The following is a 26,702-nucleotide window of genomic DNA, read 5'->3' as shown; positions in this document are numbered from 1 at the left end:
GCTTTATCATCTCTTTTAAATAAACTGCAAAATTGAGTAACTATTGAACAAATTGAAAAAGGGCAGGAAGCTGAAGAACAAATTAAAAGAACAAATCAACGTATTTCTTTGACCTGCAAATATTTAATTCAAGCACATTCTTCTTTCAAACAAGATGCCTATGAGTGTTTTGATGGCTGCTCATAATCAAATGTGTCATTCGCAAAATTATAGCGTTTGGGGAGGGTACCAGGCAACCGAAAATGGCTTTTGCTAGAAGTATGTCACAAGCACATCTTTTAGTCACCTCGGAATTGCACACGACTTTGCTTCATTCCTTCGCACTGTCTGCATGCGGGTTGCTTCACAGAAACACAACTGCAGTCATCTGCTTGACAGTAAACAGTAATCAGTAAATACTATTTACTGAGCAGATACGTGCCCCTGCTATTCCCTCAGCTTACCTATCCCCCATCTCTCCCTGCCGCTCTCAACCCCCTTGCTCTGGAAAATTTTAGGGGGGGAATAAATAAATACAGGTACTGGAACAGTGAAATCCCGTAGCTGGCAAGGTTTTCCTCTCTGAATGGACAAATTCTTAACTCCACACAGCTCCAGACACTGAAGGATTAGAACCTAACCAGGGAAAACACAGGAAAATGTAATAAATATTGCATGGTAATCCACGGGAACTTTGGTCCCAATGTGATTTTTCTATAGTATCCTACAATAAATGGCATTACAACATCCATAATCTCAGCTCATATATCAGAGCACTCTCTCTGCTCTCCTTCTTGCCCTTCCTTCTTTCATGTTGTGCATTTTCTAAGAAAATGTACTTTTTCTGCAAAAGTAAAGTCAGTGCAGTCCCATTCCCAACTGAAAGCAGCACAGTAGCTCGGTGAAAACTACCACGGACCATATCACGCTGCACGGAGCTACAGCTGAGGAGTGCAGGGTTTATGGCAGCATTACTCTGGTAAAGTCTCATCTGAAATTCCTTCTGACAAGACAAAGGAAGTCACAGTTTGCTAGAGAGAAAAAATAAATAAAATGTATTCATATGCAGTAAGAGCACTTCGTGTCATAGTGGATTTTACAATATCCTAGTTCTCTCTCTATTCAGGCATGTGTCTTTTGGGCAATAAATTCTGAAAACCCAAGAAGGTAAAGCTTGCTTAACCATGAGTCTCCTTTCACCCAGTAAAATAAATTCCACAGCTGCTTTTTCTTTCTCTTGTGACTATTTTTTAAGCTCCTTCCCATCAACAACTAGCCACTGTCATACTCCAATATTGAAATGAAAATCTTCAAAAATGCCAGCTTTTCAGATTCTTAATTTTGTCCCATTCAGGTAAAATGTTTTGCACCAGAAAGTTCAGCAGAGCTGTCAGGTCATCTTTGTTAGTAAAGATTTCATATGCGCAAATAAAAATTGAGAAATGACTGAAGAAAAAAAAAGTTAGACAAACCCATTTTAAATGTTCCTTAGATAATGCAGTACCACAGCAAATCTCTAAGGAAAGTTAAGCTGAGACTGCCATGAACACCAAATAAATTTGCACCTCTGGGATATTTAAGGTCCAATAAATCTTGCTTTCCAATCGTTTTAAAACTCCAGAAAACAGTTTTTCAGCTCTAGACTCCGTATGTTGTAACAGAACTGTCTACCTAAAAGCTATCGACTTAGACCTGCCATCTGTGAGAAATATTTTCCGAACATAATCATGTTTGCTGAACTACCAAATTATGAAAACCTTCATTAAGAAAAAAACAAACCACAAACACACATATATGCATACATAAAAACCAACCAAACAACTTACTTTTTTCTGTTTGCATCATAATGCTCAAGAAAGTTGGTTAAAAATGCCCCTATTTCCAATTCAAATTCTTATTAATTTATTTGAACTATCTCATGTTGCAGTCAACAACATGAAACCAACAACTAATTGCAAAAAAATAAAATGCAAAGCAATAAAATCCATCACAGTTCAGACATGATATGCTGAGCAACAGCAGAAGAGCCAAGGGTTAATGTCAACCTAAGCAATCACACCGTTGTGTGATTTATCTGATATTGTTAAAAATACTAGCAATTGCTGAAAAAAAAAAGATGGTATAGAAAAGCATTTTATTTACTGTGCTGCAACGTTTTGCAGTTTGGTTATATCAAAAGTGTATTCTGTGGACCATGAAAGTCACTGTTTCCCTTGGCCTGTCAAAAATACCCTGACGCCCATGGCATGGCATGCAGCTTTATGAGGGCATTGTAGCCTGCTTACATGGATATACATGCAATACTGGAGCTTCAGTCACACCACTGCTATTTCTACGAGCCTTTCACAGAGCAGTTGGCGAGGAACAAGAAGAAAGCGTGGCCGTGAAGCCAGTGAGGAGCAGCAGGGCTCAGAGGCAGGTACACTACCTAAACCTACTTTTTTTTCATTCACCTTTGGGAAGTGAACTGATTTCAAACCAAAAGAATTGCTTTTAAAGGTGACAGACCAAACCGTGGTCGGACTGAAGAGCAGCTTTGCACGGTGAAATACTGCTTGACCATCCTGAACCGAGCAGCAAAAATGCAAGATGGAGCCTTACGACATGTTGTTACTGTGTCCTGAGCCCAGGGAAACTGCTTTACAGTAGCAAACTGTAAGAAAGTGTAACATGGATCCCAAAACCCACAGTTCCTTCTCAGTAAACTGTAACATAATTAGGAATTTTCCGATGAGGATCAGATCTTACTCTAGATGAAGTTAGCAGAAGTTTTGTCCCTTGCAAGTACAGGGGGAGATCAGGGCTATAATCGGAGGGGTTTAATCAATCTTCGGTCGTATCTAAGCTTCCCCGGGGTTGCCAGGCAAAGCAGGTTAGATTCACTTTCATAAAAATCATTCGCCTAAAAATCAAACCAGCCCAAACATAAAAAAAAAAACCAAACCCAAGTTATGCTAAACTTTCTTGCTAGCAAACTTTGTGTCGTAAACAACTGAAGGGCAGTGATGCAAAATGGATTCTTGCCTAGATTTGTAAATTTTTCCAGTTGTAATATCCTGCGTTTGATGACATCATGAAACTAACCACAAGTAAAAGTTCGTTTTCAATTTGTTCTACTTTTCCCTCATTAGCCTCTGTGTCAGAAATAGAATAAGAACCCTCATTAAGTCACATTAAATTCTTTAAACTCATTAAGAGCTCAGAGAAAGAACAATACAAACACTGGTGTTTTTGTAAAAAAATTATGCAACACAGATGGACTTCCATTTTCATGTATTTTTAGAATATATGTATGTGAATATAGCAGCCAAAGAGAGACCGACAGGCGTGAGGGAGAAACGGAGAGGCAGAGTAACAGAGACAACAAGGCAGAGCATACCTTACATATGACAGAATGATACCTAGATAAAAGTGGATTATGCATGATCATTTCTGACCTGATATAGACGAAGCACTTAATGCTTTGTATCCTGAACTCTGACAGAGCTGGAGTCAGAGCCATACCCCACATTTCTTTTCAATTAACGATTCCTCAGGACTTTTTCCAGGGAGAAGACAGCCTTGAAGGCCAGAGAGCCAGCAGCAACCAAGTGGCAATCTAACTTTTTGTCCATGGACTACTTCGATTGCTGCTGCTGTAGCCTAACATACTATCTGATTGTAGTTGAAGATACATCAACTATTCATGCTTATGGACTTACACATAAGATACAGGTGTGTGCAGAATTTCAACAGTCTTGGAGAGTATCTCTGGGTGTGCAAAGGGTGGGTATTTGTTAGAAAATTTATTGTAGCTGAATGACTCAGATATATGTTGTTGATAACTTCTGATCTTGCCCCCCCATAAGACTGGAAATATGAGCTCAATGCCACAAAATTATTTACATTCTTATAGTATGCTCAAACAACTATTACAGGATTAATTTAATCCATTGTATTATTATTTTTTGTGATAGATGTAACATGCAAATAGGAGTTTAGTTCTAAAGAAAACTCCAGATCTGAAGAACATGGAAGGTGAGTAATCAGATGGCATAAATTGCAGATGTCTGTAGCAGGCCACAGAAAGAAAACAGTATATACAGTAGATGGGAGACCTAAGATATTGTTTCTCTCCTTCCTACCACTGTGACAGCTGAAACGAGATGTGGGATTTTTACTAACAGCCCCCAGACCTGAGCATCCAGAGCCGAGTGCCAGGGTGGCGCGGGCAGGCAGCCTTCGCTTGGAAGCTCTCCTCTCCCATTTCTCTAGCAAAGTCAGATACTGTTTACCTGCAAGGCACATGGTAAGGCTAATCTATTTTCACAAGCTTTTGCTTCAGGTATTTGGGGCAAGGTTTACTTTATTAATTGTGTGTGTGCGTGCATGTCCATATCTATGCGTGCAGGAGGAGAAAGCTCGGCAACGATCGGCACGTATTGCATTTTTGGTTTATACTCTGTAACTGCAGCTGAAGAATGTTTGATGAGTATATTTAATACACCTAAAAATGTGAACACTAAATAGAAAAGCAAACTATGTTTAGATTAGGAAGCTGAAATTGGAGGTATCTTTCTTTCATTAACTGAATTCATGAAGCAACGTTTCATCTGCATAGTAAGTTTTGGATGATGTTCCACATAACTTGCAGCATTTGCTTGAAGAGCGGCGTGCGAGAAAGTTAAAAAGAATTTTACTTTGGAAACACTGAAAACCTTCTACCCCCAAAGAAAATTGCTTTATCCTAACTCATTTAACTTCCATTAAACATTAAACCACATCTGCACATAGGAATTTTAGGCAATACTTAACTTCAGTATCTACTTCAAACTTTTTTTAGATCAGTTGAGAATTTGTTTTTTAAAATAAACCCAGTAAAGTCACCGGGATATCCAAAAGCAGTCTGCAAGGTATCTTTTTTTTTTTTTTTTTTTAATTAACTACTAGCAAAAATTTCCCTGGCTTTTTTTTGAGAACCACCAAGCTGTAAGTTTAATTTTTTAAGTTTCAATATGTATTTTAGACTTGCAGACTTTGCAAAGTAGGTCAGGAATACCCAAAGGATACACATTTGAAGGCTACAGATAGCAGAACACACCATTTACGGCTTTGTATATACACACACATACACATTCTATATAATATAGATAGATTCAATGATTTAAACACATTACATCTATACTGTGTGTTTCAAGAACATTCGGATATTTACACTGTTAGATCACCACTCATTTTAGACCTACACTAGTGCCAGCTGCCAAAAAAAAGTACACAAATCAAAATATGTTACCTTTGTTCAAACAATACTGCTGTTCATTATATAATAGAAACTGTCATGCTTAATCTTCCAGGAACCAAGAACTGGTACATTCTTGGACCAGAGGTGGCTTGAAATGGTTTGAGGCAAAACTGAAGCATATTGTTTAAGTAAATCTTGCTGAGAAACACAAGCGCATTGATGATTTTTAACATCATCTTTTACAGACTTTTTTTTCCCCCAGATATATTAATAAACCAAAAATACTGGCATATTTTCAAAATGCAGGGAGATGAACCCATCAGTGCTTCTTCTACAACATATTTACAATATCAAATTATATAATCCCTCCTGCATTGTCAGCCTCACTAAATGTAATGGGGGATCTGAAAAGGATGCTTGAGAACAGATGCCACGATGAAGTAAAACGTGCCTATAAAAATTACATGTTGACTTTGAGAATACCCCAAAACTAAATTTTTCCTTGGGAGTTCTCAATATTATCCAAGTACCCCAAGGGTTGTTGCGGGCATTAAGCTACAGGCTGTGATGTTCATTTTCCATTAGAGATGAAAACATTGCCAAAAGCAGCATTCAAAAATATGTCTAGAGCATGATACAGAGAAATCTAGAGAAATGGCAGAAATGCCTTAAATTCTTCAGAGTTGGAACTTTTTAAACTCGTACGTTAACCTGAGAAAATGCTAAATGAAAATAAGTACACTTCACTTATTGAGGGAAATCTGTTTTATAGCATTATAACTCCAGGACTTCTTCAGATTCTTAAGACTACAAAGGAAGTATTTTACAATTTCATCTTCAACAACACGGAGTATACAATATTCATCAGGCAGACACAATCTTACTTACAGACAGACACAGACACACACAACTCTGCAGAGGCCAATCCTGCAGCCTTTACTGAATTTAAAAGTCCCCCTGACGTCAATGAGTATTTTTCACGAATGACAATTGCAGGATCAGGCCCAAAAAGTGCTTATGAAGATGAGATGTTACTTCAACAGATTGAATGTTAGATTAAATATAAAGATTGAGGCAAGACAAGTCTGGGGTTTAAACCCTAGGGAGGATTGACATTTAAAGTGTTGCCACTGAATTATAGCTCTCCACATTGGGTGGGGTAACCTCCTACTGGGTGGAGTGTCTCCCCTAAAGGAAGGGAAAACTGGCACAAGCCAACTTGGTCTTTGAACGATTTCCCTACTTGCCAACTTATGAAGTCGTCCTGACGTCAACTTCGTCAAGAAAGTCTATTGCCCAACTCCATCTTTTACCGTAGAAAGTTTGCTTCTGTTCAAAACCCCAGCAGACGCAGAAGAGAAATTAAGGAAATAAGCCAGAAAACTCTAAACAAAATAAAGAAATTAGAAAAGACGAGAGAGTAGACGGGATTTTCTTAAGTATAGTTAATTTTAAAAAAATCCTTTTGTTGGATTTTCTTGTTTCTAATATCAGCTTAATACAAACAGATACAGATCGCTAGTGACTATTACTAAACATTTTAAAATCTAGTTTAGCTTCAAAATACAGGGTGGAGAGCACACAGAAAGTGGACGCTCTGCAAGATAGAATCTCTCCTGTTTTCTGCAACGGGCAGTGAGTATCTTTCTAGTCAGCATCACTAACAGGTGTAAAACGCTCTCATACTAGGAAAATAACATTCACTGAACTGCCATCAAAGCTATGCTTAACATATTATTCCTCTCTGAATCAAAATAAATTGTTTCTCCCAAAGAAGGCTTTGGGTGCTGGGCGAGAGAGAAGGGGGGCTCGGGGGGGGAGGGGGGACGTCAAACCGAAAAAAGAAAAAGGATAAAGCATCTCAAAAATGCCCATGGGAAAAAAAAAATAAAAATCAGAAAACAGTTTAAGTTACCGTAACCTGAAATGCACCAGCCATCACAAAGAGCAATTGGAGAAATCCAGCAGAGCTCAGCAGGAAAGATTTTTAATAACAGATTGAAAAACAAGAATAAAAATAACTGCATCAACAGGGCCTTTCTTCCTCAGGCCACAAGCCCGTTTTTACTTGAATTTTAAAAAAATGGCAGTTTGGCCACTAAAACCAATCCAGAACATTATTAAAAGTTAAAAGCTACCAATTACTTCTGTCTGTTCTTTTAAAGCAAAGTTTGGCATTACGTCAGTTGATTTAAAGAAAACAAGAAAGAGAGAGAGAAAGAAGGAGAGAAAGTTTCCTGCTTGTATAAATTAAACCACCAGGGAAGGTGTCTAGCCACTTGTAAAGCATTTATTACAGGTTTTTAAAGGGCTAGTAACATTTTAAAAATTAAATATTTTAAAATAAATGTAAGGAGAAAAAAAAAGTCAATCTGAGCCTGGAAAGAAAGCAGACTTACGAGAAATTAGAGATGCGTGAACTGCAGCTAAGAAAGCAAAATGACTATTAGGACTAAACCTTGTGATTCAAAATAATTCTATTTTCAAGGCAGAAATAATCCTGTTGTAGCTGCTGTACTCGCACGCATCCCCTACAAGCACGGAAAAGTTCCACCGAACTTCACGGGATGGAACCAACTGGGTTCTGTAAGAAGATCCTACAGAAGTGCCACTCATGGCAGCTACGCAATTTAATGAAGAATATTTTCTCTCAGCTTTTCTAAATCCACGCACAGAGATCCGCAGCAGGAGTAAGATTCTGTAGTTAATGTGGCAGGACTGTAATAAGAATCACTGATAGAAAGATTAGCAATTTCTATTACATTTTAGATGTATTTTCCACTGGTGCTGTTATTATTAAATTTTAAGGAACCACTTTAAAGGTACTAGAAAATAAGAAACCGATAGCACAGAACATGAATAAAACATAGACAGCTATTAAACAAAGTTTCTTACACGCAGCTATGCCAGTTCACCTAAATCACAGTCTTCTAAACCCCATGACGCCAAATCAGAAACTCCTCTGACTCCAGACGACACATCAAGTGGAATGGTGTTCAGTTGTGCAACGCTTTTGGGGTGTGACAAAATGTCCACTGGGGACTTAAATCGAGACCATGGTAGTTATTCTCCCATTGCTCCGTGTTTCATTTGAGCCTTAGTCTGCATGACAACAAGTCGGAATAATATGCCACTGCTTCTCTCCCCTCCACGCTCCTCTGCCCCAGCAGCGTATCTTATGTTCTGGGCACGTATACAACTGGCTAAGGAGCTGCATTCTGGAAGGCCCTTTATTGATTAGGTGCAAAACAACATCAAGAAGTGAATAATAAGCATAATCTGAAAAATGTAGTTGCATGTCTTGCCCTTATAAACATTTACCATTTAATGGTGTAATTGTACTTTAATCCTTCACATCATCTGATATAACTCATTATGTGTTTTTCTTTTAATTAGCAAACACACAATCCAAAAAAAGCAAAGCCGAGAAAGTTTGTACGTACCATAAAAACTGAAGCGAAAATAGTCTTAAAGTAATCAAATATTCTCTCTTTGGATGCAGGCTTATCTTTTTAAAGTCAAAAGGGAACTTCATTGGCACAGGGTAGGAAAAAGAACTCCATAATTCATGACAGTACCAAGAAAAAAAGTTCTTCTTCTCCAGGAGGACTGGAAAGGGCACTTTTATTTATCTTCTGGACAGACAAAAATAGTAGAACCTAGACCAGATATGCTGTAATTAATGTATCCAAAGGTCAACAGGCAATGGTATTTATACAATAGATGGGTGCAGACTACGCTGGTTATAGTATTAATCACCAGTATTTGAAAATAGCATTGTTTTCTTACTAGGTAAGAACTTTAGAAAAGTTTCAGAAACAAAAAAGCAGCTTTTTCTTTTTTTCTCATACCTGCCTGCTATTCTTTTTAGCCAACTGCTTTTTAACTCGTGAGGTGTAATATTTGGGACAAAAATGCCCGAGATTACAGTCGCCCGGGACTGCGAAAACCAGACCCAGACTACCTCACTAGTTGTGTTGAGGAAACTAAATTAAGCAAGGGCAAACACCAACTGGAAAGTTGTCAGTTTACTGAATGAATGGCTTCATTTTCCACACCAGTTAGAATACCTTAATCAGAATATATTTCTGTTTGAGGCCAATACTTTTACTACCAGGTGGCAGTTTGTTTTAACTGAAACTGTATTAAAAATGTAATTTATTTCCACTTTACTTTCACCTAACAAAAAGGGTTGTCAGATTCCCAGCCTGTCATGTTCAAAAATATTTAACCATAAACTTTCTCACAATGTTATATTTGGTGTTACCCACAAACCTTTATTAAAGTGATGCTGCCAGTGTGACTGCAGTTAAGATCTGAGAATGTTTCCATTAAGATTATTACATTAAAATACTGTCAAGAGTTTGTAAGAGACATAAATATTCATATACATACACCCCCCCCAAACTTAGAAGGAAAGTTCCACATAAAAAGAAAAATTTAAATACATACCCAAAGTTGCCTGTTTGTAATTAAAATTTTGGGTTTTTCCTAAACGTCTTTGCTAATTTTTTAACTCTTTCACACTGTAATGTAAAATAGTTTTGTTTCAAAGCAACTGCCTGATAAAGTGCTAAAAGAGGTAATTCGCATGAACAGAAAGTAATTAGTCATTGTTTGCACAATGCTTTGAAAATATAAAAAACCCTATGTGTCAACTAGCATTAAAATATAATATGATTGAAATACAGAGATTTAACAAGCAACCACTGCATCTCACAGACACTCGAGTCCACACAAGAATTAGTACCACACTGTTATTAATGCACAATCACGATATGTGAATAATAATATTCTTCACAGGCAGCCAGAGCATGCATGATAATAGTGTGTACTATGAAAGTTTACTACGAGCGATAGACAACATGTGATAGAAAAATAAACCTGCTGGGGATTCATAAAATAATACCGAATTTACTCGATCACCGATAAAAACATAAGGCAACCCACAAAACTATCGTATAAATTATGCTAAAAATGCTTTAAAAACGTAAGAGGATAACCTGGCTGCATCGTAAGTGTTTGATGCCCAAAGAAGTCTCAGATCTCTGAAGTTGTCATTTACATTTTTTTTTCCTCTTTATTAACATTACTATGAAATAAAGAAAGAAATCAAGCCATACTCTCACACGCAAAGATTGCCCAGTGTTACTTAGAGTCTGTTTTAAAGGATCACAGGCAAAACATATAAAAAAAAGCTGATGCAACCTTGCCCTTTACTTACTTTGTTGTGACTATGTATATGCAAAGTTTCAAACAGAGAAAAGTTATTATATGTAACAAAAAAAAGCGATAATCGGCCAGAACAGGGTGGATTATGAACTGGCTACTCTTCTCATATCTAATCTCTCTTGGTCTTAAAAAGGTGAAGCAGACTTCTGTTGTCACAAACAGTCTGAGGATTAACTTGGATATAGGCACTGATGCACTACTGAACTCCAGCGTTATTGATTCTATGTGGCAAATCTCAAGCAGGTATACATTCTTCAAGAGGAAAAAAGAAAAAGCCTTTCTCCCCCCACCCCCTCTACAGAGAAAGGTTCCACTTATTTGGTTTGACCACGTTATTAACAAACTTTCATTCGGTGGTTAAAAAAGAAAAAAAAGAAAATCTTTCAAAGTGTTGATATCATTTCCAGACAGTCTTGTCAGCATCACAATTTACAGGAAATAGTTGATGTTCTCAAACAAACCCTGTATTTACTCATAGACCCAGAGTACTTAAAAAAAAAAAAAAATTTCCTCACTCATTTGGAGGGCTTTTTTTAAATGTCACTCTGGTGGAATATCTGAGAGAGCTGTCTAACCTAACACACATATTGTGAACATGAGGCAAACACAAACTGCAGTTCAGAAGACTACTGTAACTTTTATTCTCATTTTGTCCACGTCAGGAACTGGCTCTTACCACTACTTTCCTTTGCTGCCCCTTGCATTTTTAACTCTGGCAGTCTTTTCTAAATGTTCAACTTTTCCTAAAACCAACAGGAAAGTAACATGATGCCACCAACATCCATAGGATTCAGTTGCGCAGCTGAAGAAGACTGCCTGAATGGCAAAGAAGTTTGATGGTTCCTTGAGAGACTTACTGAACTCGACTAAATAAATCCTGAAGCGTATTAAATTATTGTTTGTTTCAATCAACATTCAAAATGCGCTGCGTGCTGTAAAAGCAGTGAAGGCAGCACGGTCCACATAATAGTTTACACTCTTTTTACTAGAAAATATTTTCCCCTCGGAGGGGATTTGTCGCCTTGGTTCCCCAAGTGTGCTGAGGTGCCCCTGGCTCCAGCCCTGCCAGGCAAGGTACTCGCACTGGCGGAGGAAGGAGTGATGGAGGGGAGACGTCTCTCCACTTCAACTCATGACTTATCCCCACAGCTCAGTCAGTGCACTTGAGAAGTTTGCCATTTGCAGACAGAAAATACAACCGATTGTGAAGAAAAAAAAAAAAAAAAAAAAAGATAAAATACAAAGGAGGCTAGCGGGCCCCACTAGAAACCGCGTAGGAGTGCCGGGATGTCTGAGCGCCTTGATTTGCAGCAGGGAGGCAGATAAACAAAGCCCCCGAAATGTCAAGCCCCCTTGGGGAGCCGCTTGCGTCCCAGGGCAGCGCCCCAAGCCCCGACCCTGCCCGGCCCCGGCCCCGCGGCCGCTCACCCCGGCCCGGGCCACCCCGGCTGCCCCGGGCGCGGAGCGCCCGTCGCCGCGCAGCCCCTCCAGCCCCGGCCTCGCCTCCATTCATTCCGCCCTTCCGAAAAGCAAAGACGCGGATAACTAACGCGGGGGGCAGCCCCCCGCCGGCAGCCCCCGGGCGGCGGGGACGGGGAAGGGGAGGGGGGGGAAGTGAGACGCTCCACGAAGTTGTGGCAGGCAGGGGAGAGCCGAGCGTGGGGACGCGGCGCTGAGAGCAGAGCTTCGCCTTTAAGAGGGAAAAGTTTTACGTCTCTCTGCGCTCTGATTTAAAAAAAAAAAAAAAAAAAAACACAGAACAAAACAAAACAAAAAAATCACCACCACCATGTCGCCTTTTCCCCCGCTGTGACCGGGAGGGACCCCGAGCCCCCCTCCCGGCGCAGCACAGCTCCGCACCCGGCCTCCCCCGGTGTGTCCCCGGGCAAGGAGGAGGAGAAGAGGAAGGGAAAAAAAAAATAGAAAAAAAAAAAGTTTTTCCCAAACTTACTACTCTTCATGATGTTGCCTCTGTGCCCCGCTTGTCATGATCCCCATTAAAACTTCCAGCAGCGGCAGGAGCGGCAGGACTGTGCGACTGCAGCTCATCGGATGCAAACCCTCTTTGCTCGGCTTCTACTTCCACCCCCCGCGTCTCCCTTCCCCTCCCCCCGGAGCGCCCCGGTGCCGGGGAATCGGCGGCCGCGGAGATAAGGCGCGGAGAGGCGCGGAGGGGAGGGCAGAGCCGCACCAGCCCGCGGCCGCCGCCGCCGCCGCTCCCCTCCCCGCCTCCGGGCCAGGGGGCTGCTCCCCCTGCCCGCCGCCGCCGCTGAACTTGACCCTCCCGACTCCAGCGGGGCTACCGCGGTTTTGAAGTCGCCAATTTCCAGCCATCACACATGGCTTTGACCCACCGGCGGGGGGAAGGGGGGGCGCGGGGGGGGATGCACCAAAAAAAGCCTGTGAAATCCGAGCAGCCCCCCGCTCCCCGTGATTATGCCCACCCCCCGCTTTTGTTGTATTTTTTTGGGGGGGGTATTTTTGGGGAGGGGGGTGCACCCTTGCCGCCCCCCCCCGGGCAGACGCCGCGCCGCCGCGGGCGCCGCGCCCCCGCCCCGCACGGCGCCCCCCCGCGCCCGCCGCCGCCGCCGCGCCGCCCCCTCCCGGCCCGCCGGCCGCGGCGCCCTCCCCGCCGCCGGGCCGCCCCCGCCCGCGCCCCCCCGCGCCTTACCTGTTGATTAACCGTCAGCAACAGCCCCGGCAGCCTGGAAGATGGTGGAGCCGCGGCGTGAGCCATGAACCGTCTCCTGCTGCCGGCGGAGTTGGCCGCGGATTATGTGGCGGTGGCCGGGGAAGGGGGGGGGGGGGGCGGGGGCCGCGGCGCCGCTGCCTCCCCCTCGGCCCCGCTCGGCGGGGAGGGGGCGACGGGCCCGCCGGCCGCCGGCGGGCGGTGCGGGGCGGGGGCGGGGGCGCGGCGGGGCGGGGGGCGCGGGCCGGGGCACGGCGCGGCGGCCCCGCCGGCGGCGAGGCGGCGGCCTGGGAGCGCGGGGCGGCCGGCGCGTTATCAGGACTGTTATCGCTTGTCAGGACCTCCGTCTCCCCGCATTACGTCAGTTTCAAGACACCAACACTATTAATATCAAAGGAGCCTTCGCGGAGGAAAGCGCCACCCCAGACGGAGCGCCCTTAAAGAGACAGTGCAGGCGGCCCCGCCGCGCGGCCCGCGCCGCCCCCCGCCTCCGCCCGCCGCGACGCGACGCGGCCTCCGCCGCCGGGCCACGGCCACGGGCGCGCGCGGCCCGAGCCCGGGCGAGCGGAGGCCGCGCAGGGGGCGCGTCGCCCGGCGGCCGCGGGGACTTGGGCGAAGTTGGCGCAGGAATAGCCCGCAGGCCACGGCCGCGCCCCGAGCGCGGCCCGCGGGAGGCTGCTCTGCCTTCTGCCGTCGTTGGGACCGGCCGCTGTCCTGCGGGACTGAAAAAAAGGGGGGGGGGGGGGGGAATAAAAGGCGCGACCCCCGCGCGGCAATAGCTGCCTCCCTCGGGAGGTCCGGGCTCTGCGCGGGGCACGGAGGACTGCGCGGGGAAACGTGGATTCAGTGTCATCTCTCTCGTCCCTTTCCCCCCTCTTTTTCCGTGCGGGTGTTGGGGCGGATGGACGGGCGCTTCCCAGGTTTGGGGATGCATATTCCCCGTTACTCTGATACCAGTCAGTCCCAAGCTGCTCTGAGAAAACCCTCACAACTTCTCCTGCTCGTGCAGAACCCTTTCAATTCAAAATACTCCGATTTCTCCCGTGCTACAAATTGCCAGAAGTCGGTATGTTAATGTAAAAACACTCTCTAAGGAGAAGCAGTACATAAAAGGTTCCTGTGAAAGGGTTTTAAAATCCCAAATATAGTAGGCGTTAAAAACTATGTAAACATTTGTTGGGCATTTGGACACAATTTTTCTGCAGTTAGGTGACTTTATATGGCGTGTTTTTCCTCCCGTGCAAGTGGTTTTAAGCTGATTTCACGTTAAACTAGATGCATTCTGGTTGCTCGCAACTACTAACACATTATTCAGGGGAGAGGCTGGAAAAGAGTTAAATCATTACAGTGCAAGAGATGAAGCTGCTTCCCCCATAATGTTTGAAATGACATAACTTTTTCCTTACAATTTTATTCTCGAATACATGGTGAAATGTAAAGCGTAAAATCTTCAGAGATACATGCTGACGCACATGAAACCCTACTGTAAAACGTATGGCGTTTGCAGCCCTCTCTCCAAGCTTAAACATTCTTCATATATGTTTAGTATAATCCACTGGCAGATTTGTAAAGTAATTACTCATGTAAATCACCCAGTAAAACATTTCTCCCTTAAGTTCTTTTGTAGGATTGTCTGATAAAGTGCTTTATGAATAGAAAAGCAATAATTCACATACAAGAGGTGAACTTGTCATGTTGAAAATGGAAGGTAAAATACAGTTGCACGATGAGGCGCACAGTAGGATCCCCAAGACGGGGAGAGGAGAACTGACAGATTATGTGTGGGACTCCCTCTATACCCATCAGCAGAAAATCAGTTCAGAGCAGTGGAGATGTTTATATATGGAATGAGAAGAAAAGTAGTATCAGAATTTAAAATTTGTTACAAAGCCTGCCTCGATACTTTAGTACCGGGGCCATGCTGGGTAGCACCTCACTAATATGCGCACAGAGAACCTTTCCTGACTTTGTAAACCTTTACTTTTTCTCAAGCTGCAAATGCCATGGCTGAATCACAGTCAAGGAGGGAAACCACTTTCACAAATTTTAGTGAATGCAGAATTCTGGAAAGCAAGTATTTTTGTCCCATTCGCACCTATTCGAACATGCAATTTAGATTTTATTCTTGTTACTGAGTGTTCACTTGGCAGCTGTCTTGCATATGAAGGGTTAAAACCAGCAGGTATTTTGTCTGATGACTTCGCTAAGCATCTTGCAAGCAGGGCTTGAGTGGAAAATATTTAAACAAGGGTTATTCCCCTTTGCTTCTCTGCTCTAGTGAGACTTATTAATGTCTTTTTATTTTAAACCAGGAAACGATGCCCCCCACACCTTAAATCCCAGCCAGTTCGTATGTGTGGCTGCAGCTTTTCCAGATTTTATTCACGTTATGACAGACAAACCGTGCAGAAGATGGATAACAATGAAAGTGCAGGTTTCAACACGTGTAAACCTTGACAACAAACTCACCTTTTTTTACCTGTAGAACAATATTAGAGAGATGTATTTTTAAAAGACATAAGCCTCTCTTTGCGTATGCTTTTAAAATGAAACCGCAAAAGCCGTTCATAAGCAAAGATGAGAAGGACAAAATATGTCCTCGTAGTTTCAAGTAGACAACTCTAATGAAATACTGTATCTCTCAGAAAAAGTTTGTTACCGTATCTTTGTAAAAATGCTTGCATGATACATTCTGCATTTCAAGTTAAAATAAAGCAGATCAAGAAGACGTCAATATCAATCTGTTTATATTCACCACAAAAGAACTGTAGAGAACTTAATAAAGGCAAAAATATTTTCATAATTTTTTTTCAGTCAAATTATTTATTTATGAAATAATTTACAAAGAAAATTTTTACCTCATGGCTTAGATACATTGCATATGCTTATGATTGACACAATATGTTCAGGCTCAAAGGCCCATATAGCCTTTTCTTTTCCCCATCTTTTTTTTTTTTTTTTTTTTATCCTGGCAGGAATATTTCAAAACAACCAACTAATTCATGAAGTCATACAGTAATTGTTTGACAGTTGTTTCTAATATATAAAAATAAGTTATGTATATTGTTTTCATTCAAATATTTGTTGATTTGTTGTTAGCATCCTTTGACGTTGACATGCCACAAATTGCATTAGGAGAAATATTGGAGATTTATTTTCATTTATTATCTTCTGCTGTCAAACATTTGCAAAACCACTTAAAGCAAGTTTTATTTCACTTTATTCGAAACTCGTAGTCTGCATGATAGTAGGTTGTTGTTGAAATAATGAGTCCAGCTTTCTGTAATAGATAAGAGCTGAGGAAATGAAGGAAAAGCAGCAAAGCGAGAAGATGCAGAGAAAGTGCTGCTTTCACCGAGAGGCATGAACAAAGTAACTTCTAAATAATCCTTTTTTTTTTTACACTCAGGCACAGTCTCCATTGAGGGAGAATACAGAGGCCAGTCACAGTTGCTTCTTGAAGGAAAACAGTATAACAGTCATTGTTTATCAAGATGACATAACATGCCATTTATGTCTTTATTGTTTAATGCAGTTTCTCTTTTCTTGTAGTTTACTCAGCGTAGATACAAAGAAGGATTAACAGTTAAGCATAAGCATACTTGTTTTACAATTTCAGCCTTTTAGTGCATAACTTACTTACTTAAAGTACTAGAGCCTATAATCACAATGATTTTACCTGATGGAACATGCATTTCAGAAATATAATCCAACTGTTTACCCTAACACGTCATAAATTGCAATTCTTTACAAAAACCTCAGAGATTGACATCCATTGCTCTTAAATGCCTGCTGCTTTAGCACACATCATCAAGAAAGTATTTCTGTATTATTCTCCCTCCAGTTGGTAGTATATCACATGAATTCTAAAGGCCATTTGCTTATACTGTCTTCAATAATGAGCATTTTGAGGAGCATTTAGTTATGTGTCTGAGGCACTCCCGTGTGAGTTTCTTGGGAATATAAACACGGCAACTTGCAGGATTTCTGCAGACCCACTTCTTTTCCTTGCACAACTTCTGTGACATGAAATCATCGGGAAACTTTTGTTCCCTTTCTTACACCCTGCACAGAGTCAAGTTTCTAAACTTCGAGTTGTGCGCCAAAGGCAAAAAAACTACCACCGATTTTCAAAGAAATGGGACTGGGGACCCTAACGATGTGGTTGAAACGTCTCTGAAAAGAGATTATGCGTTGTGATAGACAGGGCAGCGCTGAGAACAGCCAATGAAACAGCAGGCAACAGAAGAGCTAATACCATGGCATCATCCCAGATTCAACAGATGTTTTCTAGGGGGATTGGATATCTGGTAATGGGAAATGGAACCTTTCTCTTCTATGTCACTGGTTTTAACACAGGCCAGTAGTGATGGAAAGTCAATAATATCCGATGCTTGTTTGGTAGCTTTCTCCACTGCATGGTAGAAAAATGTCCTCCTGACCATAGCGTACCACGGCTGGCCGGGACTCCCCAGCACCCCGGTGGCACTGCTGGCAAAAGGGCCTTGCACGGAAATGCCTGGAAACCCTTTTCCCTCTGAGTGGTGTCCCGGGGAGGGATGAGGAACACCGACCAGGCATGGACTGCTCCTGCTAATGGCATGTCTGCAGATAGTTAAATAACTCTGGCAGCCGCAAAAGATAATTTATCACTTTACACTATCATAAAATCTACTAGAAAATTAAAAATGCTAAAACACCAGACTCCCTGAAATCATTTACATGCAGGAATCCACATAATTGTATAGATTTTGATCTTAAAAATGCTATGTAAAAGGCATTCATCCAAAGCTCTGAAAAACCTCACATGCACATACACATACATATGGAGTAATACATAATGAGTGTCTCCCAACAAATATCAATAAAAGAGGTGGCAGCGTTTCTTCCCACATTTCAACCGCAAGTTCAGCAAATCAAAACAACCTGAGCCCCCTGTCCTGTCATCACCCCCTGCCAGACAGCGCCACTACCTCTCCCTGCCTCAGTTCCATATTCATCTTCCCTCCAGCATTTCCAGCATTTCTGGGAAGGTTAACCTGGATCGGTTCAAAGTGCACTGAAGTCAATGGAAAAAAAAGCTATAACTGAGTTTAGTAATCTTTACATTAGGTCCTATATGCAAGTATTTTTCAGTCTTATTCCTAAGGTTCGTTGCTATGAAATTGTGGTGTTCTGGACATAACAATATTAAAACTCACTACAGTATCTTCTAATATAAAGCAACAATTCTGTACAGTTGAGGTGTCTGGCTCAAAAGGAGTTTTCTTTCATTTGATTTCTTGCAAACAGTTTTTTCTTTTCCATTTATGACTTCTCACTGTGTTCAAACCTTTATTTTAATGTGACAAACTACAAGCAACATGTTTTTATTGCAGAAAAGATTTATTTACATAGATACTGATGTGAGGTCTCAGATTAAGTTTAGGAAAAGGAAATACCTTTCAAATACGTATATATATTTCATTTTGCAAAAAAGTGCACTTTCCATTCCAGTATGAACATCGAATGCATACCCACAATATATGGCTCAGGAGGTGCAGTAATAGCTATTGGGAATCTCGGACACACAATGCATTGGTAAAATTACCAAGATGCTGTCACTATTTCCAATTACAAGTGGAAGGAAAGTCACACAATGAAGGTAAACATGGCAATGTAACACATCATAGTCTTTAGCAGTCTCTACCAACCTCCTATGAAGCTCTTTCAAGCACACACACAAGGACACGTAAATAACTACATTCAACCAAACTAATATACCTAACTTTCAAAGCATGGAGTGCTTTGTATAAGGAAGGGCTTGACCTTAATCTGGCCTTACCCTCTGTATCATGAACCAGTCCATCTTGCACAGACATGATCTGATGAACTACTGTGTGCCAGGAGTGATTACTGATAGGCAGAAATTTGCCTTGCGTCAGCTCCTGGACTGGGGGATTTTTAGAGCAAAAGGAAGAAAGGTGAGTGTGTTCATAGAATCAGAGGATCACAGAATGGCTGAGACTGGAAGGGACTTCTGTAGGTCATCTCATCCAATCATCCTGCTCAAGCAGGGCCACCTACAACCAGTTGCCCAGGACCCAGTTCCTCCTTTTGGAGACTTCGTAGTTCTCCAGTAGTCTGCACAACTGCTATAACTTGTTCCTGAACTGAGACAACTTGAAGGAGCTTTCTAACCTGATTGAGAAGTGCACCTTGACCCGCTTTCTGTCTGACCTCTGCATAAGAATAAATACACATCCACAGCTCTGAAATTTAAATATGATACCTCTTCTAATGCTTAGTCTTTGGAAACAAGTAACCTAACAAGAATGCTACCTTGGTTAACACTAAGGCTTGTTGACACCAAGATTGATATAAACCATGTCCTTTAGTTGTGAAATGGCAGTGCCACTGTTTTTGTTGAAAAACATGAAACAACGTTAGGCATCCTTTAAACTTATTCAAGAGCTTTCTTAATTTTCCTCAGTGGTTATCAGTCTTGAAAGAGGATTTCTTTGGAAATAGTCTTTACTTTAGGGAAGAACACATCAACCTGCACAAGTGGCAGCAGCCTTAGGTCACTTGGTTCTGCTCTCTCATTTAGAAACCTCATTTCTGTTCATACCTCTCACTCTTCAGGAGCTGGATCACATGCCTGTACGTAAGATTTTACTGAGCACAGCGTGAATCAGTCAAAAATAATGCTGATGGATCAGCGTTCGTTTACACTTGGGATCTTGATGTGGTGAAGTGCAGATCATGACCCAGAAAACATGTGTGTCCTTGTCTACTTCAATGCCTGGACAAACTGATCCCACAGAGGGCAAAAAAACAGTCTTTACTGCTTCATTTTTTTTTCCTTCTTCCTGACTCGACTGCTTTTAGCTCCTTTCATTGCTCACATAAAACAGACAGTTACCTTATGACATACTAAAATATTTATGTGTTAGACTTCTTATTTAACAATGTCCAGAAATACCCTTAATAGGCCGGTGAAAAGCCTGGATAGTTTTGGCAATTTTGCTGTATGTGTTGTGTTGTTTTTTTTTTTTTTTTTCTCACTCAGTGTATGCACCAATGGAACAAAAAAACCTAAACCAAAACAAAAAAACTCAGACCAAGTAACTCATCCCTGGCCAATCCCTTCCCCCTTAGTTCTTTAGCATTACAAAACACACTGATATTATTGACATTAACATATACATTGAACTAAGGACCATTAGCTATTTTTAAATAAAGGAAATAAAGCTATGTACTACATTATGACTAATATATGAAAGAGTCACTCATACAGTGACTTGTAAATAGAACATTTGTGATTAATAGCTTTATATTTGTGAAAAGAGGCATCTCCTTGAATGACTGGTGTGTTGGATATGGGCAGAAAATAATCTGGACTATTTAGGAATCAAAGCAGTAAAAACAAATACAGAGAATTTGAAAGATATATCTAAGAAAGGGCTATGTGACCTTCATGAGCCCTTAGTCATAGAAGCCAGAATGGCTTGCACATAGGAAGCATCCCTGGATGTAATTGTACTGGTGCCCTATTTCTCCTTGTCAGGAGCTAGAGACAGCCCAACTAGCAATCCAAAGATGTGCAAGCCACACACTGTGATGCAAATTCAGATGAGTAAATTCAGTGCACTGAAAAATGAACTCCTAATTTTTGATTAATGCAGGTGATGCAACACACAGAGTGAATCCAACCAGCGTTCTCAAGAGCAGGCGGAGAAGAGAAACACCTTGGAAAGTCTAGGAAAAACACATTTTTTGGAATTCTGCACATCCCTTTTTGATTTGACTTTCTGAGGCCTAGCTGAGGGTGTGAATCAAAAGAAGGGACCCAAGTATGAAAATGGAAGTGCCTGCCTGAAATACGCTACGAAGGCTAGCTTTTAGGGAGATGTGTACACCTAGGCTGCTAATTATGACAAGCAGCCCAATGAGGCTGTCAGGCAGAGAGAAGCAAACAAAAGGATGCATCAGAGAAAGTAGCACCTCTCTTGTAGCAAACTTCAAGTATCATTCAGACTCTTGAAGAGATGCATTTTAACACAGTCTGTGTAAGGAGACTTTTTTCTCTTCCTCCGTAATGCCATTATTGGAGATATGCAAGCGTTAGAAGAAAAAAAGGCTGCTTGGGAAGGGCTCATGCATAGCAAATTTGTTTTCCCCCTTCCCCATCAACAATTGCAACCATTCAGACAAAGCTGGTTTTCCCAGTAGGACTGGCTGAAAACGCACTTCATTTACATGTCCTAATTGGACTTTTTTGGCCAAGGTTGTTCTATACACTGACACTAGGACTAGGTACTTAACATTGAAAAGTACATTATTGTGGTATTGAAGTTAAGGATTTCATTACTTTGAAGTTAGAAAATTCAGAATGAAGGTGTCTCCTTTAACATTAGTGCTTCAGTAGTGTGTATATGCATAAGAATAATATTGGTAATTATATTGGCCTCAAACTGTTAAGAGTCTGCAAATTAAACAGGCAGTCATTTTATTTTCTTCTTTCTCTGTGAAAGAAATAAAAAAGAATTTGGATGTATAGGCTATTACATGAAATGTTGGCTATATAGTCCTGTGGCCTTCAAAAATCAGTACAATGAGCAGATCAGCTGATCTGTGAAGGTCCACTACAGAGGTGATTTAGGAAAAAATCAGCTGCTTCTATATTCTGTTATTTGTATTATGTAAGAGTTGGTTATTTTTATCTTTTATTATTTTGTTCGTAACTATCTTGTCTCACTCAACAAGAAAACATCGTTCATGAATATGTATCTTACAACCTTTTCTAAGCCAAGTGCACAGGTTTAGTTTCAGGGCCTTCCATATTGTACATGTCCTCTACAATCAGAGAGGTTTTGCACAGTCATCAGTGCAAACTCAAGCCATGTCTAGAAAGAAAATTTGCATAAATATTTCACCAGGCCTTAGCATAGACAAGGTTCCTGCAGCTGAACCTGTTTTTCAGCATATTTAATTGCCACAGTAATTAGAACATGAAGGCTCAAATCCACAAAGATATTTGGGTGCCTAATTCTCATTAATTTCAATTGAGAGATGGCACTTACGGCTCTTTATGGACATAGAAGACACAGAAACCTCAAGAATCTTATCTGTTCTACAACTCCCAGACAAATATTGCCATCAGCTTCTTCAGAGCACCAGGAGTTTTATTTTAATTCCTGATGAAGGTACACCTTAAGCACAGGAAATGATATGATAACAATGGAGGCTGCATTCATCTCTCACCTCCTTTCCACCCATCCAGCCCTTTTGAACTGCAGGAAGTTCCCAGATCACAGGGTGCTTTAGGAAACTCAAAAAGCAAACCAAGATATTCTCTGGTGACCACCGGAAAATGAAGCTGGCAGGTTATGCTCTTTTATGGCTTGATAAAAAACCCAAAGTTATTGGGAAGAGCATGGCTCTATACCCCTACCTAATCTTCAGATGTAAAGAGAAATCATGATCACACCTCCAGACATGAGCCCCTAAGACTGAAGTTTCTGGACCCGCATGTAACCATCCAAGTCTGGGCTCATGCCCAAAGGCTGGACCTGCCATGCTGTCCTTCTTCTCCCAGCCACACATCCATATCCCTTTGCTCATGCTATGCCAAAATTCATGGAACTGCACTGTAAGCCATAAAAGGGAACTGGTCCATTAGAAAATGACCTTTTTATCTCTTTTATTAATTGCCAGCTCAAAAATACAGTATCTGGGACAGGGAAAAGGGTGGGACTTCTTTTTTGATAGGGACTTTGTCATGAAACAACAGCCAGCCTTTGGAGGCATGTCTCCAGAGCCACCTGTGCGGGCGATGGAGAGAGTGATGACTACCATTGACTGCCCTTTGAAGGAGTTTCTCTCTCGTCATCCCTAACTACTGAAGAGGCCCAGCCTCTTAATTTAAGCAACTGGGGATGTTATTTATATGATACGAATACACACCCAGAGTTACATGATTAATCACAATCTCCCCACCTTTCTGCTTTAAAACTTCAGTTTGAGCTTTGCCTTGATATGCCGTGTAACTGTAATGATACTTTCTAAATAAATGTTAAAAATAGGGAAAGTATATCTCACAAAGATAGAGCTTAAAATCAGAAGAAACCATTACAAGCTCTGGTTTGCCTTTCTGCATAATTCTGGCCACATAACACTCAATACTGGCTGTGCCAGGGCTATAACTTCAGCGTGAAGATAGTATATCTTTCTAAAGATGTCTGTCTTGATTTAAAGACTTCCAATGATGAAGGATTCACTGCACTCCTAGGTAAGTTGTTCCAGTATTTAATTACCATCACTCTTAAAAATGTTCCTAACCTGATTTGGTATAACTTCAACTTCCAGTTCTACTTTGCTTTGTTTTGTTTTATTTTATTGATCTATTTTACCCAAATGAGACCCTCTCCTCCATGTATGGAATCATAGACCATAGTTTCATCACCAATTACCCTTCTTTCCCATAAAGGAAGTAGACAAAGTTTCCTTCATCTCTCATCCTGGATAATTTCAGTTACTTTTTCTGAGTCTTTCATCATTCATTTAAATACTTTTTGAAGTAGAGACAGTACAACTCGTCAAAGGTTAGAGTTACTCTGTTAGCTTTCAAATTTTGGGGCTTATCTATACTTCATAAGTATTTGAGGTTCACATATCACTAATATAAACATAAAATACCTGTCCAAGCAAGTGCCCAGGGATTTTTTTTTTTTTAGTTTAGACATATTTGCTGATCAACAATTAATGTTTCAAAATCACTTCTCACTCTTCGTGGAAAACTGATTTGTGCTTTGGGTTTTTCTTTTTTTTTTTGTTAAAGCAATAAGAAGCTTTTTGTGATTTGTTTTCTTTGATTTATGTGTTGAAACTGGAAGAAGATCTTTCAGGAGTTTGAAAATTACTGAAGTAAGCACAGCATACTTCATCCTCAGACTTCTCATGGCAAAAGTCACTCTAGTCTAATTTACTAGAGGTCCTAAAAATAAAGGATTTCCTTTCTAATGGTAAGAAATAATCAGTCATTAGTTGTAGTTTTTGTCGTAAGTCTGAGCAGCAATGTCACTAAATAGTAGAGAGTCACATTTTTTACTGACTATTATTACTTGGGCTTTAATGAGAAGATCCTAGGAAGGATTTTGCCTGCTGAGACACCAAGTTATAATCTTTCAAATGAAGCCAAGCTAATAACTATTCCCAGGGCAAGACAAATCTACAGGCACTAACTAGGTTAGTGGCTATTGCACTCTGCATTTAATCTTGAATATGATAGATAGGCAGGTGGGAGTGGGACTGAGGCAAAGATTTGAACAGCAAGAGAAACCGTTCCTCTAACATGATAACAAATGTCTGACAGCATCTTGAACATCTTTGTTTGCACTCAAGCCAAAGTGAGTTGAAGTAATTTACCCTTCTGAAGGAGCCAAAGGTAAGGTTTACACAGCTTTTCTCACAGTGAGAGCCTCAAAGCCAGGACACCTGCATCAAGCAGGCTCACAGTGGGAAATCTAAGCGAGGAAGAAAGGAGAAGTCAGCCTGTGCATCCCTTTGCTGCAGCGAGAGCAGGTCTGCAGCTGCCAGGGGCACTCACAGGGCACTGCGTGTGGCATTGCAGGGCAGTGCCTGTTTGATGGAGGCAGAACTTACTCCTCTCACCCATGAATGTGAGGTGCTTCACAGACCGAGTACCAATTTGTGCACCGATGTCAGCAGATTGCCACCCCTTCCTGCGCTGGTGGCCAGCATTTGTGGTGGGCCCACTCCACTGGAGACACAGGTGACCAAGGCTCCAGGAGGACAGCTTCCCAGCCATTCCCATGGCTCACAGACCAGCTCCTTGTAGGCTTCCAACATCTGACTGCCAAGAGAAATGTGCCACAGCATGAAACTTCAGCTGTGGGTGGCACAAAAACCACAAGCACGTCACTGTGCCACCAGGTCTCATTCCAGGCCTCTGCCGTCCCTACAGCAGTTGTTAACCAGTCAGTCTCAGACCTATGCTCAACAAAAGGGGCTTGAGTGGTGCTGACTGAGTGCATGTTTCTAGTTCCTCGTGGTTTTCCAGAGAATATAGTAGCTACTTTTGCTCCAATTTGAAGCCACTGGAGATTGAAGTTATTTGGCACCTCAGTCCTTATTGAGGATGAGGTGCCTGGGATGGCTGGGCATTCAGGAGCCGTAGGTGTCTGCCACGGAGCACACCAGCCCAAAAGGCATTCATGTATGCAGGCGATGGAGGTGGATCACAAACACAAAGGATAAAATGGACAACACTTCCAGCGAACAGATAAAAACATCTGATCACTGAAGAGGGTACCACGTTGGCACAGTGGCACATTCAGTGGCACATTCATTTCCTTGCTTTTCTGCTTTTGTTTGTTTATTTGAGTATCTTAAGAAACTTAAAAAAATTGAATTGTTTAAATGTCAAATATAAAATGTGACTTATTTTAAACAATGTGTGTTTCAACCAGCTCTTTGACATTAAAAAGGCAAAAAGCATATTTTGTCTCACAACCTGCTTAAAGCAAAACAAAAAGCTAAGTTACAACTCCTTGCAAACAATGAAGGCAATAAATATCATAAATTACTGTTTTATGTGAGACAATATACTAATGTTAACTGAAGCAATGGAATTAGAAAACAAACTCCCTCTGGGAACAATTCTCACACCCCTGTTTTAGAAGGAAGCAGAGTTTACTCATAAATAATTTAATGCATTTGCTCCTGCTAGACTGGACTGACAGGTCTTCCATATACTGAAGCTTTGCTTCTCTGATAATTGCAAACTTTTTGAACTGAGAAAGTTGTCAACTAAAAAGATCTGCACAGTCACTGTAGGACTATCTAGGAACATATAGATGTGCTGTATAACATAGTATTACTGAATTTTGCTGCCATGCAGGTCACCATTTAATAATAATAATAATATTCCTTCAGAATAGTAGTTCTCCCATTTATGAGTATGTAAATAACCTCCCATTCGAAGTCATATAACAATCCCTTAGCAACTGTAACAGTTGCTTACATGGACAAGAAATACAAAGGAAAAGACATGTTATTATCTGTTGTTTTTTTTTTTTTTTTAATGCAGTTTAGCAACTAGAAGAAAAAAGGAGGCAAAGCAGCTGAGACTGTAAGCACAGCATGATAACCTTTGCTGCACAGAAGTACAAAAGAACCAGAAGAACAGAAACAAGAACTGCATAAATTGTGATCCCTGTTACCTGCCTCAGAAAGCTGCCTCACAAAACACTGGACTTTGCACTTATATTTGTTTACACTTCCTCTTCATGTCTAATTTTCATTCAATGTTTTTACTTGCTTTATCTGCAGTGTTGATATATCTTCTCTCAACTCACAGAAATAGATTGGATTCAGAGTTTGTCAAACCTTCTGTTTTTGGCACTTAGAATACAGAGTTATCATAATCAATGGCTTCTTCTAACCCCCTTCTTTTTGACTTAACCTTTCTCTATTAACCACTCAAATGCATCTTCATATGCATGCTGTGTACCATCTAGCTCTAACTTCATCCTTCATTGTGGCTTTCCTTCTCACAGATGACTCTCAGGCATCAGG

At 41.3% G+C, this 26,702-nt stretch overlaps 1 protein-coding gene across 4 annotated transcripts in view; it reads right to left on the bottom strand.

The window, feature by feature from the left end:
• TRPS1 (transcriptional repressor GATA binding 1) overlaps positions 1–13,204 on the bottom strand; it is a 216,728-nt gene extending 203,524 nt beyond the window's left edge. For 3 of the 4 annotated variants that reach the window (XM_087747287.1, XM_087747317.1, XM_087747306.1), the window contains exon 1: positions 13,104–13,204. The gene's annotated coding sequence lies outside the window, so the exon portion shown is untranslated. Of the gene's footprint in view, positions 1–12,383; positions 12,470–13,103 lie in introns of those variants that run through there. The other variant, XM_087747296.1, reaches the window with a different exon arrangement.
• Between the last annotated feature and the right edge of the window lie 13,498 nt (positions 13,205–26,702).

Source organism: Nipponia nippon, unplaced genomic scaffold (genome assembly GCF_047370975.1).
Source record: "Nipponia nippon isolate SJK-2023a ecotype South Korea unplaced genomic scaffold, ASM4737097v1 scaffold_1, whole genome shotgun sequence".
Taxonomy (NCBI): Eukaryota; Metazoa; Chordata; class Aves; order Pelecaniformes; family Threskiornithidae; genus Nipponia; species Nipponia nippon.
The sequence above is the reverse complement of the archived record's forward strand: the minus strand, read 5'-3'. Positions and strand labels throughout refer to the sequence as shown.